We start from the raw sequence: 18,639 nt of genomic DNA, 5'->3' as shown, positions 1-18,639 counted from the left end.
AGATTCTTTCTCATTTCGACATAACTGGTTTGCCAATTTTTCTGAAACTGTATCCCTTGGTTTGAGACTCCTCTATCCACATGGGAAACATCCTTCCTACATTTAATGAATCGGATTCTTAAAAGGTCTGTGTTTGATTGAGGTCACTACTCATTCTCCTCAAAGAAGAAAAACAGAGAGGAATTCCAGAGAATAAAGACCCTTTAATCTTTGATTGTAGGACACTCATGGAAATTAGTTTGGTGAACCTGTTTTGCACTCCCTTTACAGCAAGTATATCTTTAGGTAGGTAAGGAGGTGAAAACTATGCGCAATTCTCAAGGTATAGTTTCACCAAGATTCTATACCATTACAGTAAGACCCCTTTCCTCCTTTACTAAAATCCTCTTGTAATAAAAGTCTCTTAATTGCTTGCAGTCTCTACATGTTACATTTCAGTGTCTGATGAACAAAGGAAACCAATTCTTTGAAGTTCAACACTTCCCAATTTTTTACCATTAAAGGAATACTCTATTTCTATTTTTCCAATGAAAGTACATAACATCACACTTCTCCACACCTTATTCTATCTGACAATTCTTTGCCCACTCAAAAAGCCTCTCCTAAACCAAAAAGCATCTTTGCACTTTCCTCTTAACTCACACTTACATTCAAATAAAAGCATTAACTGTGGACCAGTATTGACATGTTTGCCAGTATTGACATTTTTGAAACCGAGTTTCTAATTTGTATTAGTCCATAGATTCTTAACTTTTTCTGGGATATTTTTAATTTCTTCTATGGTGATAGATAGAAAGTATTGGTTTAGCTTTGCTGCTGTATCCTTGCCCTCTTTTTAAATTTCTCCTGGCTTTTCTTGTAATGGGCACCCTTTTGATATTGCTTTTAAAAAAAATTACATACCTAGAGAAGCTTTAGAGTCCAACTTTATGTATCTCACTAATGCACTGTCATGTTCTATTCTCCCATTCTTAATATTTTCCTCGTTCATCATTTGCTGAATTCCAAAATGTCTCCAATTCTTAGGCTTCCAATTCTTTTGGATACTTTATAGAGTTCTTCCTTTGATTAAATACAATTAATCATGGTTAACCATTTTCCTTACTAGATATAGGTCAAAAGTATACATATTTGGTCTAAACTGTATTGTAGCTTGCTAAATGTCATCTATTGTTTAATATGATGCAATTACACTTTTAATGCACTGTTCTGACTGCGGCTGGAAGAGTGAACTTTTGCTATAGATCCCCACTATTTGGGTCATAATGCAAAATGAAAATACTTACTCAGTAACTAAGATGGCAATTCAAAAACTTCTTCATACCGATTAGATCAATCAACCAGGTTTCTTGTGGTTTTCCATGAGAAACTTCTGAAGCTTCCAATACAGTTTTGTGTTTTCAAAAGTTACTCATCGATAAACCCAATCTGGCTGTAATCTTCCCCGGTGGCAGGCAGGCAGCTCCTACTATCTCAAGGCACTCACTGTCTCTAAATAGGTGCCAAGTCTACCTTATGATTAATCAGACCATTTAATTTTAAAACTTACATTGCAATGTTGACATAACACAAGGAGAGGGAGAGGAGCAGAATTTATCCAGGTATTGGGTTCCCGAACCTAATTGAAAATCTGGCCCACGAAAGAGATTATTCAACCAACATTGATTCCAGAGTTAAACAGAAAACCTCAGTGAATTTTATCAGACAGATTTTTAAAATATTTTTCAATGGGATGTGGACATTGCCAGCTAAACCAGTGTTTATTGCCCATTCCCCAATTGCCGGAAGGCCTGTTAAAAGTCAACCACATTGCTGTAGTTCTGGAATTACAGGTAGGCCACCAGGTAAAGATGGCAGATTTCCATCCCTAAAGGGCGTTTGTGAACCAGGGTTATTTTGTAAATGACAGTCAATGATGGTTAGTTACAGTTAGGCTAGAGTTTTATTCCAGATTTTAATTGAAGTCACACCCTCAAAATATCACCCTGGAGGTCTCAATGACTAGCCCTCTGACATTACTACAGCTAGGCCACCTTCTCCCCAATGTTTATATTACCAAAGGGACTCATTCTCACCAAAGGTCCTTCTGAGCAGAAGTGTTTCAGTTAAGAGTGTATTAGATCAAAATGCATGTCAAAATAATACTGCATGAGCTCGGAAGGTGCAGAATCAATAATCATAGAAAAGCCAAAAGAACTGCAGATAATGTAAATTAGAAACAAAAATTGAAATTGCTGGAAAAGCTCAGCAAGTCTGGTAGCATATGTGAAGAGAAATCAAAGTTAACATTTTGGATCGAGTGACCTTTCCTCTGAACTGATGGTAGCTCAGAAAATGTCAGTTTATTTGCAGAAGGTATGGTGGAGGGAGCGAGTAAGGAGAAAATGATAGTTGGGGATAGACCCTAAAGATAGAAGAATAGTTGAACAGACAAGGAAATGGATAATGATCTGGCTGGAAGGGAGAATAGCTGTTAATGGAGACTGTTAATGGCTACCAATGGGTTGTGTGTAACAACAGACTTCATGACAGTCAGGCAGCATCCGAAGAGCAAGATAATCGACGTTTCAGGCATAAGCTCTTCAGCAGGAATGAGGCTTGTGGGTAGGGGCTGAGAGAAACATGGGAGAGTGGTGGGGTTAGTGGGAGGTAGCTGGGAGAGCGATTAGGTGGATGAAGGTGAGGGAGAAGGTGATAGGTCAGAGGGGGCAGTGATGGATGGGTCCAGAGGGTGGTGCCCGAGTTGGTTGGCTTGGGACTGGGATAATGTGGAGGAAGGGGAATTGAGGAAGCTGTTGAAATCCACATTTATCCCGTGTGGTTACAGGATCCCAAGGCAGAATATGAGATGTTCCTCCTCCAGTTGTCAGTGATAAGCTTTTGGCGGTGGAGGAGGCCCAGGGCCTGCATGTCCTTGACAGAGTGGGAAGGGGAATTGAAGTGTTCAGCCACAGTGCAGTGGGGTTGGTGGGTATCCCAGAAATGTTCTCTGAAACAATCCGCAAGAAGGCACCCTGTCTCCCTGATGTAGACTAGACCACATTAGGTACAACAGATAACATTGGGAGAGGTGCAGGTGAATTTCTGATGGATGTGGAAGGATCCCTTGAGGCCTCGGAGGTGAGGAGAGTGGTGTGGACGCAAGTTTTGCACTTCCTGCGGTGGCATGGAAAGTTGCCAGGAGTGCAGTGTGAGCTGGTGGGGATATGAACCTGAAGAGGCAGTCACAGAGGGAATTATATTTTCAGAATGCTGATAGGGGTGGGGAGGGAAATATATCTCTGGTGGGGTCCGTTTGGAGGTGGGGGATGTGGTAGAGGATGATGCATTGTATGTGGAGGTAGGTGAGGACCGGGGGTTCTGTCCTTGTTGTGTTGTGAAGGGTGGGGTTCATGGGTGGTGGTGCATGAAGTGGAGGAGATGCACTGGAAGGCATCATCAACCACGTGGGAAGGGAAGTTGCAATCGTGGAAGAAGGAGGCTATCTGGGAATTTGAGGTGGAATTAGTCATCCTGGGAACAGATGCAGCGGAGGTGGAGGAATTGGGAATAAGGAATGATGTTTTTACAGGAGGTAGGGTGAAAGGAGGTGTAATTTAGGTAGCTGTGTAAGTCGGTGGGCTTGTAGTATATGTGGTTAGTTGGTCGCCAGAAACGGTGATGGAGAAGTCCAGGAAGGGGAGGGAGATTGCCAAGATGGTCCAGGTGAATTTTAGGTCGGGTGAAAGGTGTTGGTAAAGTTGATGAACTGTTCAACCTCCTCAAGGGAGTATGAAGCAGTGCAGATAGTCATTGATGTACCGGAGGAACAGGTGGGATTGATGCAGTGTAACTGCGGAGAATGGACTGTTCTACATATCTGACAAACAGGGAGGCATAGCTGGGTCCCATGAGGGTGCCCATGGATACCCATTTGGTTTGGAGAAATTGTTGAAGGTGAGGACCAGTTCAGCCAGGCAGATGAGGGTGTCAGTGGAAGGGTACGGGTTGGGACAGCATGAGAGTAAGAAACAGGGGTTTTGGAGACCTTTGTCGTGGTGGATCGATGTGTACACGGACTGGATGTCTATGGTGAAGATGAGGCGTTGGGGGCCAGGGGAACAAAAATCTTGAAGGAGGTGTGTCACGAATGTAGGTGGGGAGTTCCTGAACTAAGGGGTCAGGACAGTGTCAAGGCAGGAAGAAATGAGTTCAGTGGGACAGGTGCAGGCTGAGACAATGGTCGACAGGGGCAGTCAGGTTTGTGAATCTTTGGAAGGAGGTGGCTGAGTGGTTAGCACTGCTGCCTCACCGTGCCAGGGAGTTGGGTTTGATTCCAGCCTGGTGTGACTGTGTGGAGTTTGCACATTCTCTCCCTGTGTCTGCGCTGGATTCCTCTGGATGCTGCAGTTTCCTCCCACAGTCCAAAGATGTGTAGGTTAGGTGGATTGGCCATGCTAAATTATACATAGGATCCAGGGATGTGCAGGCAAGGTGGGTTAGCCATGAAGAATGCAGGATTACAGGCATAGGGTGGGGGCGTGGGTCTGGGCGAATCGCTCTTCAGAGGGTTGGTGCAGACTTGATGGGCAGGATTTCTTAAGATGGTCGAGGGCCCATTTGCTTTTCTTCATATTAGGACAGTGGACTCAGTTTGTCGTCCATCATGGCCCCGTTCTGATAACAGAGGCCTGTCCATCTCAACAAAGATCAGAAACCAGAGCCGCTCCTTGAGTAAGTACCAATTTTGTGGGACTTGTGGACAAATTTTATACGTAATCAGATTGGTGACAGGGTCGAGAGTGTGGTGATAGAAAAGCACAGCAAGTGAGGCAGCATCCAAGGAGCAGGAGAATCGACATTTCAGGCAGAAGCCCTTCATCAGGAAGCCCTTCATGGATGCTGCCTGAACTGCTGTGCATTTCCAAAACCACACTCTCGACTCTGATCTGCAGTCCTCACTTTCTCCAGATTGGTGACAGGGAAATCTCTGCTCATCTTATTTGAAATCCAGAGTGATCCCTTCTCTGGTTTAACCTGTTCATTAGTGTCACCCTGTACAAGATGGACTTTGGTAATTAACAAACTGCCCTGAAGACAGGACAAAGTGGCTGATGGTGTCTCTCTGCTTCCTTGTTCACAGGGCTGAACAGATTCATCAAGGATATTGAGATGATGATTGGGGAAAAGAATTGGCTCTTCTGGCTGTGGTGGAGAGCATGCTGGTTTCTTATCTCATCGAGTTTGCTGTAATAAGGAGATGTTATATCTTTTAGTGTTTCAAACAGAAAATGAAGTGCAGATAATCATTCTGTTTTTGATATGATTTTAGACCTTCATTTTAAACAGATGATTTGTCCCACCAACATATGGACCTGTTGAATACCCTGTCTGGACAGTAGCACTGGGTTGGTGTATGACCATCTTCTGTATTATGTGGGTCCCCATTGTGGCTGTAGTGAGAGTTGTCCAAGCTGAAGGCTGCACCTTGTGCCAGGTAAGGAAATACCAAAAGTAAAACAAAAAACTGCTGATAATGGGAATTTGAAACAAAAGCAGAAATGGCTGAAGAGACTCAGCAGGTCTGACAGCTTTTGTAGATAGAAGGTGCAGTTACCATTTCAAGTCCAGTTCTGAAGATGAGTCACTGGAGTTGGGCATAAATAGCATCGTGTGGATGGAGATAGGTTGAAGTAACATCAGTGGCATTAAGTACATTTTTGGAAAGACTTCACCTCTACTCTCTCACACATACATGTCACGTGCCAACACACAGACACATGTGCATTTAACATGTATGTATGTACATGCAAATGTACATGTACATTGAGATATACAAAATTACAGTAGTAAATGAGACATATATACGTAATTCCTGCAATTAATCATAATATGATTGTCAACCAACATGAAAATTACTCTCTTGAATTGGAATTAGCTTTTTTTTTCAGGAAATTTCTCAGCAGTCCTTCAAATCGATTCTATCCACACGACCTGTTATGAATGTCTCTGGCATTCTTCAAAAATAATTATATCAGTTTTCTCACAAAATAATTACAGATTCTATATTTAGTTTCAAGCTCTCATCCCTCTTATTGCTACCAGTATGTTCCTCTCAATTTTTCATCAAACTAACAGTCAGAAATTTCCTGAGTGAGATCATTCCTTCTTATGAAATTTTGGGACTGCCCAATCCTCCCTCCACAACTTATCTTTTTTATATCAGTTCCAACTGCAGGATGACCAGATTTGGATCTGGATTTTCTGTCGTTGGAAGTTCAATGATGGATAGAAATCAGGCAGAAATGATTAAACCCTTCCATTTTTTTGCTGCTTGCACATCAGCTCCTGATTGGGGTCCGTACCTGGAAGAGCACAGTGGGGAACAACATAGAAGCAAGCTTGATTCTACGGAAGCCCCAAATTGTCTCCAACGTCAGGCAACTCCTGAGATCTTCGAGGAGAAAGTGAGGACTGCAGATGCTGCACTCCTAAAGAAGGGCTCATGCCCGAAACACGATTCTCCTGCTCTTTGGATGCTGCCTGACATGCTGCACTTTTCCAGCAACACATTTTCAACTCCTGAGATCTGACAACTTCTAATATAATTGTGGTTCCAGTAAGTCAGCTGTGATAATCCAGATATGCTGTATGTCAGTTACTTCCTTGTAAGCTGGCATTTCTTTGCCATATGTTTTATTTAAATTTCTTTTCAAACCACTTGGATGCTGTTAAACTATTCTTCTTTTCTTCAGGGTTATGCTTGGATTCTCTTGTTAACTTGTCCCAATGTCGTCTTCATAATTACTGTGCTCCTTTCAGTTCTTGTTGGCATTGGTCGATTGCTTTCGAGTTTATTTCACAGCTTTAACTAAATTCTTGGCGGAAACTTTGTAGACGTGGGAATTTATTTAAATTAATTGGAATAGCATGACAACTCTTTGCAAGGCTGTCTTCGTTTAATAAACCACACTGGATTGAAGTATAAATTTAAAAAGTAACAAGATGATACAGTCATCTTATTGGAACCTCCCATTTCCAGGTATTTACCTGCAGTGACAGACTTCACACATACTGGTGAATCTTCTGAGACCATAAAACCGTAGTCCAGGAGTGCATCTTTGATAATCTTCACTGTGACCTTCAAAGGGCTGCTCGGCTGGTTTGTGTTAGCAGCTGTTCCATCGGCTGGATCTTGATTACTTCAATCACAAACAAAGCAAGGGTCACATTTGTCAATCATTTTCAGAATCTTATTATTTTCCATATTATTTAATCAACCTCTCACCCATCCTCACCACACCCCTTCAATCCCCCATCCCCAGCCTGGACTCGGTCAGGTTCCTGCAAAATTCTCACTCGTAGTCTCTCCCCATCGCATTGGCTTTCTGAGAGAGAGGTCATTGTAAAAGGGATTTCCTCTGCTTCTCTGTATCCACCTCAAAACTGACACACCCATTCTCTAGGAACCTGCCAAAACCAGGGTGAAAAATTCCAGCAAGCTGTTTCGAGAATGTCAAAGGATCAGAAGATTCTTGGTGAGTTAATAGAATCAAAGACAGAGGCTATGAGTCACAGAACCTCTGCTCTGTCCAAACTGCAGCAAATTGGCTAGGATGAGATCAAAATGTAGTTAGTGAATAAAACCAGGAAATTTTCAGCAAGTTCGGCAGCATCTGTGGAGAAACTTTCAGGTTCGTGAGTCACTGTCACGCCCATTGAGGTGATTGATCAGTCCATGGTCGAGAATGGCGGAACAGGCTCAAGGGGCTGAATGGTCTGCTCAGGCTCCAATATGCTTTCATCAGAAGTGGGTAAAGTCAGGGTGCAATTTCCCCTCCCTGGAGATGGTGAGGAAAGGGCAAATATTTGGTTGAGTTCACCCAGAGGTGTACTCAGTCCCTTTGTCACCACCTCGACTCCGGGCAGGAAAATCCATGGTGGGCATCCTCAGCCCGCCAACAAGTGAAGCTTTTGAATCACCAGCTAATAGACAATAGACAATAGGTGCAGGAGTAGGCCATTCAGCCCTTCGAGCCTGCACTGCCATTCAATATGATCATGGCTGATCATTCCTAATCAGTATCCACTTCCTGCCTTATCTCCATAACCCTTGATTCCAAGGGCCTAAGCCACTCATTGGGCTGAATACCCTCTCTCCCAGCTGGTGGGAACAGGGCGTGTTTTCTTCACAGGGAAGCTCCACTTGCCTGAATCTGGGGCTAATTGGGACAGGGAGGGTTACTCACCCCATCCCCAATAGTGTCCCCAAAATACCCACTTTCTTACCCACTGGTGAAGCTGGTCATGGTGTGCCACTTGTGCTTCCAACCCTGAGCCTACAAATTTCTGATTGAGCAGTTACCTCTGGGTGGGTGGTGGACAGGGCAAGGATTCAGTGAGCAGGCTCCTGATTGGACAAAGGAGAAGCCCTTAAGTACCAAATTGATGCTCAATCCAATGAACTTTCATGCTGGGGTGATAAAGAGAGCTTAAGTAGGTTAATGCCCCTTGAAGTCACCTATGCCTACACTTAGTACTCACCACATTAAATCCTAGCCTTAGGGATGTACCAGGTTTTAAGCAAATGCAAGGGTAGAGAGTGGAAAGAAAAAAACATGGGATGATCTGTGCTGAGATTGAAGACTGGACAATAACAAAGAGGGTAATGGTGTTAGGCAAATTAAGTCAGAATGGAACAAATCAAGGAGCAAAACACGAATGTGGAGGAGGGATACACCATGACAACAGAGTCACTGCCACAAGATTGGCTGTTTTCCCTGGAGGCTGAGGGGTGACCTTACAGAGATTTATAAAATCGTGAGGGTAAATAGATAAGGACTTTTCCATGGGGTGGGGGAGTCCAAAACTAGAGGGCAGAGGTTCAAGATGAAAAGGGAAAGATTTAAAAGAGTCCTAAGTGGCAACGTTTTCACACAAAGGGTGGTGTGTGCATGGAATGAGCTGTCAGAGGAAGTGGTGGACATTGGCATAATTACAACAGTGAAAAAGCATCTGAATGGGTATATGAACAGGAAGGGTTTAGAGGGATATGGGCTAAGTGCTGGCAAATGGGACTAAATTAAGTTATCTGGTCCTCATGGATGAATTGGATTTAATACTCTTTTCGTATTGCCCTGACTCTATAAATGATTCAGAGATCTGAATTATTGGGTTAGACATCAAATGGCCATGGGATTTTGATCCAGTGCTGGGAAACTTTGAAAATTACAGTCCCAGACATTACCTTGGAATGCCATCTTCTGGGACAGTTGTGAATTTGAAAGGCTTAGGTTTAATTTTCAAATTTTGAGTGAATTCTCCCACCCTGATGTCATGAGAGTAATGACAAGTGTGGTGACAAAATAAGGTGAGAAAGAAAAAAGTATAGATTTGCATCATCGCAAAAGAAGGTCTTGACTTGCCCTGAGCTTAGAAAGGTGAGTTCAAAGAGGTGACGACCTTATTTCAGTGCATTGCAGTTCATTAAAAGCCCAATTTGACAGACTTACATTGCTTTTCCAAAACATCTCTCCTCTACCACGAAACATAGACAGTGAAAATTCCCAACAGAAAGGTCAGAGCCAGTTCCTGACAATTATAGCTTGGTGAAGACCCATCCTGCCATCACCCAATGCACTTCACACATCGATGCTGACATGGCGGATTGACGCTCATTAACTTTAGCACCAGGTTACAGAATGTCAGAGACTATCATCACTCAGACTGCCAGCTGCTTACACACCAAATACAATTCGTGTGCTTTGAGTAAGTGGTGATGTGTGAACGTTAGAGGATCCACCACAGTCATTCAATCACACTATATGAGGATGGTCACAGTCAGTTCAAGTGATGTAGTGTAGTGATTACAGGTAGGTCAGTTGAGGGATCAATCTGTGAGGGTGTGGCCAGCTTTTCTTTGCAATGAGACAAAGGGAGAGACTCAGTATGACAGAGAGGGACACATGAGCGGAAGGAGGTGATGATGAGCAGGAGAGTGTTATGGACCAGATCAGACCAGACCCTCTCAAAATATTTTAAGAAGGTAGCCTAGGCCCTAATTGTTTCTTACTTTAAAGACAGATGTAAAGTGCCATGTCCCTATTTACTGGTCAAACTACTTGATATTAAACAAAACATAATGTATTCAAATGCTATAGTTAAAATACAACAAAAGAAAGAAGAACTTAGAATAAATTAACTTGACTGGAAAACTTAACAGAACAATAGATACAACAACTATTATTAATTAACTGTTTCAATATAGTAATATTCCATAAACACACCTTTTGGCAAAAAGGCAAATTCAGAAACAGATTTTGACTCACATGTGATCCAGCAACCTACGAAGAGAACCGCTAGCTTTTGGCTATAATCAAGAGATGGGGAAAATAGGTTCCACTTTTCAACATCACAATAGCAACCAATGCTGAATCACAAAACTAAAAAACTAAAAACTAGAAATCCTGATTTGTGAGAGCTGGCCACACCCATCCAGGCTGCACCTATTATACCAACTTTTAAAAAAAACAAGGCCTCCCAAGTTGTTTACTTTCTAGGCTCTCACTAGCCAATTCGGCACCTCTGCCTTAAAACTTTGCTTAATCATAACCAGGACAAAACACACTTCCTAAAGCCACAGCATTGTCACAAGAAGTCACCAGGTGTCCCCAGTGAGTTAGCTGGAAATGCAGAAAGGGTTAGCAGTTTGGGAGGATGTGATGCTGTGAGCCCTTGGGTGGAACACGATGCATGCAAGCAGTTCATGAGCCTTGGCAAAGGCATGTGCCGTATCCTGAGTAAGAAGTAACAGAGAGAAGATGGTGGCACTTGATCTTGCAGAGTGCAGAAAATCTTTTCACTCTGTACACAGCACTGACCCACACTGCTCTTTATGCCAAGGTTGGTTGGCTTTGTTATGGTGTTCCCCTTTGGAGGATAGGGGAGGTGAGCAAGGATAAGGATTCCCATCCTCTCCACCAGACAGCCCAGCAGCACCTTCAGATCTCTGTCCTGGAAGGAGCTTGTCTTTCCCCTTGAGACCGTTTCCAGATCAAGCCCCTGCAGTCTGAGAGATCAATGCTGATTGGGAGAGTCTGAAGTAGTGGCAGCTGGGCTTTTGGGGCAGGGGTGGGTGGTACAAGGAAACCAGGAGAAGATCTTACCTGGAGCACAGGAAACACGATTTCATGAGAAATGCAGCCAACATCTCAGGATTATAATTCGTGAGGAGAAACGTAGAAGACGGTGTGAGAAAATTGATTGTGGGCCACTATGAAACTCACTGGCCATCACACTTTAAGGAGAAATCGGAGAATTTAGCCCGACTTCACTGTATTGGAAAGTACAGGATGTTCAAAGGATGTACTTGACAAAAAGTTTGCAAAAAAGCAACAGATCAGTTCAAATCAGTGAGATTTTTTAAACAAATGCAGAGGAAGTTTCCTTGCTGGGTGTGAATCTGATTAGAATGTTTTTGCCTGGACAAAAAGTGCCCAGTGTTCCAGGTATTTCTGTGGGAGAATCGTAGTTACGTATGGCAGACTGTAAAACAACAGCCACATGTACCACTTTGAGGCCTTCCAGTGCCACCTTTCAGATTATGGTTTTGCTCTGTCACCATTAAATCTGGTGGCTTAATGGAATGAAATTCAGCACAGCTATTTCTCAGGGAGAAAATTCCTCAGTGTAAAATTCCTCAGAGGCTGTCAAGGTGAGTCACAGAGCATTTAAGTGCCTGACCAACACGAAGGAAAACTCAGTTCACAACGTCTGCTGGGAATCCCCAAGCTAGAGGAAAGTATGGAAACTTAATAAATGTGCTGGGTCCTTAACAGCACTAACTGGCCTGCCCTCATGCAGTGCCCTTGTCATGTTGTGAAGTAATTTGATGTCCTTCCTGTCCGTATTCCTTATGGCACTTATTTTGGATCCTTCACAACCTGGTCTACTCTCTTTTAAGGATGGGACATCCATAGTATCTATAGGATTTTTCTGTATCCTGCTTTGCAAGGCTTGCTGGAGCATCCATATAGCAGCAAAGTGGAAACAGTCTGTTGGTAAACATCTCTCCTTTTTGAATTGTTGCACACCCTTATCACACAGTTTCTTGGCTTCTATCAGAAAATGGGCTTATTAATGATAGGCAGCATGGTTCCATGCAGGGAAGGTCATATCTCACCAACTTAATAGAATTCCCTGAGGAAGCAACAGTCAGTATTTACTGTGGGAAAGGATATGGAAGATATTGATTGTAGGGAAATAGATGGTGACATCTTGCAAAATGTCCACATTACAGAGGAGGAAGTGCTGGATGTCTTGAAATGGGTAAAGGTGAATAAATCCCCAGGACCTGATCAGGTGTACCTGAGAACTCTGTGGGAAACTAGAGAAGTGATTGCTGGGCCTTTTGCTGAGATATTTGTATCATCAATAGTTACAGGTGAGGTGCCGAAAGACTGGAGGTTGGCAAACATGGTGCCACTGTTTAAGAAGGGCATTAAAGACAAGCCAGGAAACTATAGACCGGTGAGCCTGAACTCGGTGGTGGGCAAGTTGTTGGAGGGAATCCTGAGGGACAGGATGTACATGTATTTGGAAAGGCAAAGACTGACTAGGGACAGTCAACATTGCTTTGTGCGTGGGGAATCATGTCTCACAAACTTGATTGAGTTTTTTGAGGAAGTAACAAAGATGATTGATGAGGGCAGAGCAGTAGATGTGATCTATATGGATTTCCGTAAGGCGTTCGACAAAGTTCCCCATGGGAGACTGATTAGCAAGGTTAGATCTCATGGAATACAGGGTAACTAGCCATTTGGATGCAGAACTGGCTCAAAGGTAGAAGACAGAGGGTGGTCGTGGAGGGTGTTTTTCAGACTGGAGGCCTATGACCAATGGAGTGCCACAAGGATTGCTGCTGGGTCCTCTACTTTCTGTCATTTACATAAATGATTTGTTTGTGAGCATATGAGGTACAGTTAGTAAGTTTGCAGATGACACCAAAATTGGAGCTGTAGTGGACAGTAAAGAGGTTTCCTCAGTTTATAACAGGACCTTGATCAGATGGGCCAATGAGCTGAGAAGTGACAGATGGAGTTTAATTCAGATAAATGTGAGGTGCTGCATTTTGGGAAAGCAAATCTTAGCAGGACTGATACACTTAATGGTAAGGCCCTAGGGAGTGTTGCTGAACAAAGAGACCTTGGAATGCAGGTTCATAGCTCCTTGAAAGTGGAGTCGCAGGTAGATAGGATAGTGAAGAAGGCGTTTGGTATGCTTTCCTTTATTGGTCAGAGTATTGAGTACAGGAGTTGGGAGGTCATGTTGCGGCTGTATAGGACATTGGTTAGGCCACTATTAGAATATTGTGTGCAATTCTGGTCTCCTTCCTATCGGAATGATGTTGTGAAACTTGAAAGGGTTCAGAAAAGATTTATAAGGAATTTGCCAAGGTTGGAGGATTTGAGCTATAGGGAGAGGCTGAACAGGCTGGAGCTGTTTTCCCTGGAGCGTCGGAGGCTGAGGGGTGACCTTATAGAGGTTTACAAAATTATGAGGGGCATGGATAGAGTAAATAGGCAAAGTCTTCTCCCTTGGGTGGAGGAGTCCAGAACTAGAGGGCATAGGTTTAGGGTGAGAGGGGAAAGATATAAGAGACCTATAGGGCAACTGTTCCACACAGAGGGTGTTAAGTGTATGGATTGAGCTGCCAGAAGAAGTGGTGGAGGCTGGTACAATTGCAACATTTAAGAGGCATTTGCATGGGTATATGAATAGGAAGGGTTTGAAGGGATATGGGACGGGTGCTGGCAGGTGGGACCTGATTGGGTTGGGATATCTGGTTGGCATGGACGGGTTGGACTGTTTCCATGCTGTACATCTTTATCACTCTTATAGTCACTAGTTCCACCAAATTGTACCAGATCTTATTACAGCCTTAATCCAATCCTGGACAAAACTGCTGAACTCCACATGAGAGGTTAAAGAGACTGGCTTTACCTTCAAGATTGTATGTAATGTCTAGTGAGGTGTGGCGTTTAGATCCCTTAGGATACTGAGGGAAAACCCCGCACTAGTTGGTGCAATACCTAGTACAAAGGAAGATGCTTGTGGTTGTTCAGAGGTTGATCATTTTTGCCTCAGGACATTTTTAAGAGAGTTCCTCAGCGTAATACCCTGAGCTCAGTATCAATTACTTCAGTAGCCAGCAACCTATGTTCTTTATCTGCTATGGCATGCAGGTGAGTTAAGCTGAGATACCGCACAATATGCTGGCCTTTCTAAGTCGGGCCCACCTGGATCTTAACATAGGAGAGAATTGATAAGAAAAGATCTGTCGTTCATTAAGTGTCTGGCCTTCCTTGGCCATATCCCAGTAATATCAACCATCATAAATGTCCTCAATGTTTACCTCAGCTAATTTTGCATGCCTTTCCCTGTAGTCTAGACTATCCATTATCTCCTCTCTCTTGAACATATTCTGCAGCTGCATGTTCACATCTGAGGTGACAAAAAAGTTGCTACCGTTTCGATTCTTGACAGCTCAAGATTATTCACTATAGGGACATGGCACTTCCTCTTCTTCAACAGATGCTAAATGAGTGACAACTTATAGCAATGCAGGCAATAGAAATGGAATTGTAGGCTAACTGAATTGCTGCAAAATGTACCTTTCAGGAGAGCCTTTGTGGACTTAGAAATCAATTTGTCACATAATATATTAATATTGTCCAAGAAATGCATCAATACAGCAGAAAATAGATAGTATCTCATGGCAAAGGTCAAAACCAACAGCATGATTTCTGCAGTAGTCTTTGGGGAGACCTGGGAAATATAATTTATTGAAGACTCCAGTAAAAACATTTCCTGCTGTTCCTTCTCTAGATGCAGCACTCCCTTCAGTGTCCAAATTGCTTTCTTGTGCAACATCTGCAATAGAGATCAGTGAGACACCAGGGTTATGCCCTGGCTAACAGAGGATAGTAATGCGGAATGTAGGCAGCAATCACAGAGGATTTCTGCTAGCATTTTCCATCGGTTCTCGTCAACGCCGATCACCATGTGTAACCACTGTGCAGATCTGTGAGAGGTCAAATTGTATGCTGGCATGCACTATTGATGCCTGGGCATATGTGAATGCTTCCAGTTGCTGCAATGTGATGAATTATGGAATGTCATACCTGCATAATCATCTTCACACCCAGGGGCAACTGCAGCCACCCCAGGATCCTATACACTCATTTTGGCTGCTTCCTGTTGAAGGAGAGAATCAAAGCATAATAAGAGATGACTACTTAGCAGATGATGACATGAAGTGCACTCTTGCATTTGAAGGTCTCAGCCTTATTGAAGGAAAAGGGAATATAAGTTAATGTGGCCTCCTTTACCTTTTGCAAAGGCTCAGCATCCAGTTGCTCCCCCATTCTTCCTGCTGTCAGACACTTGTTGAGATGGGACAGCATGGCTCTGAAAATGAATCGCTCTATTCTGGTTTATCACTACTGGGAGCCTGACTGCACTGACCCTGTACTGCTTTTGAGGTTGCCACTGGGTGTCCATTGGTCCCTTATCTGTAATGTCCCCACACCACTGTATCTTTTTGTTCTCTGTAGGTTTCATCCAGTTTGGAACCATTCTCACTGCTGACATTTACCTGAGTCTGCTTTGCAGCCAAAGGGTTAGCATGCTTTGTCGCCTGTAAAAGGTTGCTCGGGGAACTGGCTTTTTGAAGCCTGGCTCAGTGCAGACCTTGTAACTGCACACAGGATGCTTTGGAACTAGTTGTATAAGTGATGGTGACCATGTTTGCAGAGGACAAAACAGTGCAGAGTTGTGCCAAGATGCCTGTTCAAGATGTGGCAGAAACAAAAACAACGCTCTATTCAGAGTGGTCCAGCACTCTGCTCAATTGCAGTCTGTATGCTCAAGGAATTATGACTTGACTCACTTTCACTGCTGCTATAGCTCAAACTGTGACCTCCTACAGTGACTCCCCACCCTCACAGGCCCTCCATGTACTCTGTGGAATGGTAATTGCATTAATCGGTGTGTCAAGCTGAACTTGGCTGTGATCCGAGTATCTGCTTAAAGGCAAAGGAGTTGCAGCCTACTCCATGGGGAGATTGCTTCAAGTTATCTATTGCCCACGCTGGGCACCCAGGTGGCATTGAATTTTCACTACCCACTTCTAATTATCAACTCACTGAAAGTACTTTTTGAGTATCTTCTTGAGATGGGCATATCTGGATTTTAAACCACCATGATTCACTTTTAAATTAAGTGACATTGTGATTTGAGCAGCTTTTTGTTTTAACAGTAAAATGGCTTCTCAATTATTTTTGAAGAAACTGTGTAATATGAAAATATAATATGTGAAGATCACTGTGATTGTAGAAAGTACCATGGTACTACATCCTGGATGATGAAATACAAACCTCAACAAGCAGCCCTTCCAACTAACTTTATCAATCAACCCAACCAATATTTCCTGCAGAAGTCAACTTATCATGCCTGTGTAGTCTCCTCATGTCTGACTTCCATGTTTTGCCTGACCTAATATAACATGGGTTCACTGCCACTGTGACGCTTCTAAATCTTGATAATTTGTTGAAACCCAAATTGTTGGACTGCCATGAGTCACTATAAACCCCTTTTAGCACCAGTACCTGCAGCCATGATAGCTGCAATCTGCGCTTGAATTGATGTGAGCTTTTGATATTGTATTCAATGTTATGCTCACCCCCTGAAAAGGATCCGCAGACTGGCTACCCCAGATCATTAGGATCATTAGTGAGGAGGGTGCCTCTTTTTCTTTATTTGCCTTACTCCCACGCCACCCCCCACCTCCCGCCCATCAAATGTTTGCAACGAAATTAATTTAAAACTGATGCTTTGTGAATACATTTCTTCCATACTTAAATAAACTTATGTTTTAAAAAGTGCCAATTTTTTAACCAAGCTTTCTTGAGCTATCAAGAATGAGTTCATCAATTACCATATATGAGGAGAATTAGTATCAAAGCACAGACCATATGGATTAGAAATAAAAGGTTAGTCCAAGAAGCTAAAAGTTCAAAAAACAGATTTGCAAATCAGTCACTGGATTGTTCACAAATTGTACATTGTGGTCATTGTGGTGGGGTTTACTAGCAACATTGACATTGAGAGTTGAACAGTCAATTTCAGCATGCTTAATTCACAAGTTGGATGAGGTTTTGTTGTTCTGATTCCTTTTAATTGTGACTGAACTCCAGGGTTTAAGATGAGAGAGTTCTTCTGTCGTCCTATTCCTTTTACCTTGTTAGCTTCTACCCCTCAGACTGAGAAAATCCCTTTTCTGGATTAATGGTGCTGGAAGAGCACAGCAGTTCACGCAGCATCCAAAGTGCAGCGAAATCGATGTTTCGGGCAAAAGCCCTTCATCAGGAATAAAGGCAGTGAGCGTGGAGAGATTATCTTTCCACGCGTTAGGCTCACTGCTTTTATTCCTGATGAAGGGCTTTTGCCCGAAACGTCGATTTCGCTGCACTTTGGATGCTGCCTGAACTGCTGTGCTCTTCCAGCACCACTAATCCAGAATCTGGTTTCCAGCATCTGCAGTCATTGTTTTTACCTGAGAGAATCCTTTATCTGCATAACAGAGGAAAGGGGTTACTTTAAACAACGTTAATTTTTAAACAACATTAATTCTCTTTACCAGGCTAATACTCGCAGGTACGTTAACTCATTGGCATACGTGAGGTCATTTAAAGAAGCTTCTGAAGGGGCTGCCTTCAACACAAAATGTGTCCGCAATTTGGGACATAATCTGCGGGACAAGGCATGCTGTTGAGCAGAGAGTCATCAGCCCCTCAATACTTTTGTAGTCACCAGAGATCACAGACCAGTCTGTTTTGACTTTCTTCTTCCCCTTTGAAGGATTGCTGTTTGTCGTTCCCTTCATATCATTTGGTTTGACAGTCCATGGATTTCTATCTCCTTGCAGCCACTTATTTTAAATTAACAGCTATCATTCCTCATTTAAAAACTGATTTTAGAGTTATAAATTTAAATGTCCACAGTACTTCATTGTTTTGACTTGTGGGTATTACGTCTTCTGGTTATACTGTACTGGAAGCTGAGATTTGCTGTTCAATTGTATACTGTGTAGTGCAAGTATTTTCATGGAGTTGGTCACTCTTTCCAGACTAAATGGAATGGTTTCCAGCTCTGTGCAAAGTTCAGTGCCAAAGCTCATACCAAGTTCGGCTGCTCCATCCTCGTTGACAATGCTCACAGATCATTTGGCAGAGCATCCAATGCATTATACAGTCCTGTCTGTAGGCTCATCAGCCTTTTCTATAGGTCATCCTTCCAACTTCCGATGTTTCCTTCACTGCAGACCTCATACATGACCTCTGCAGTAACAACCTGACAGCAGTGTTACCCTCTCCTCTTGGCCTAACTGCAGGCCCCTCATGCCCAATGGATTACCACTTAGACATCCTGCTCCTAAACATGCATACTCTTTTCACTCGAGCATTGTATTCACTCTTGTTACTGGTCAGTAAATATTCCAATGCATTTTATGTTCCAGGCTGGCTGAGCATGTAGATATACAAAGGGATCTGGATGTCTACATCACTAAGTCACAAATTACAAATTTGTGCAATTACAAGT

This window comes from Hemiscyllium ocellatum, chromosome 11 (genome assembly GCF_020745735.1).
Source record: "Hemiscyllium ocellatum isolate sHemOce1 chromosome 11, sHemOce1.pat.X.cur, whole genome shotgun sequence".
Taxonomy (NCBI): domain Eukaryota; kingdom Metazoa; phylum Chordata; class Chondrichthyes; order Orectolobiformes; family Hemiscylliidae; genus Hemiscyllium; species Hemiscyllium ocellatum.
This window is presented reverse-complemented; position numbering follows the sequence as displayed.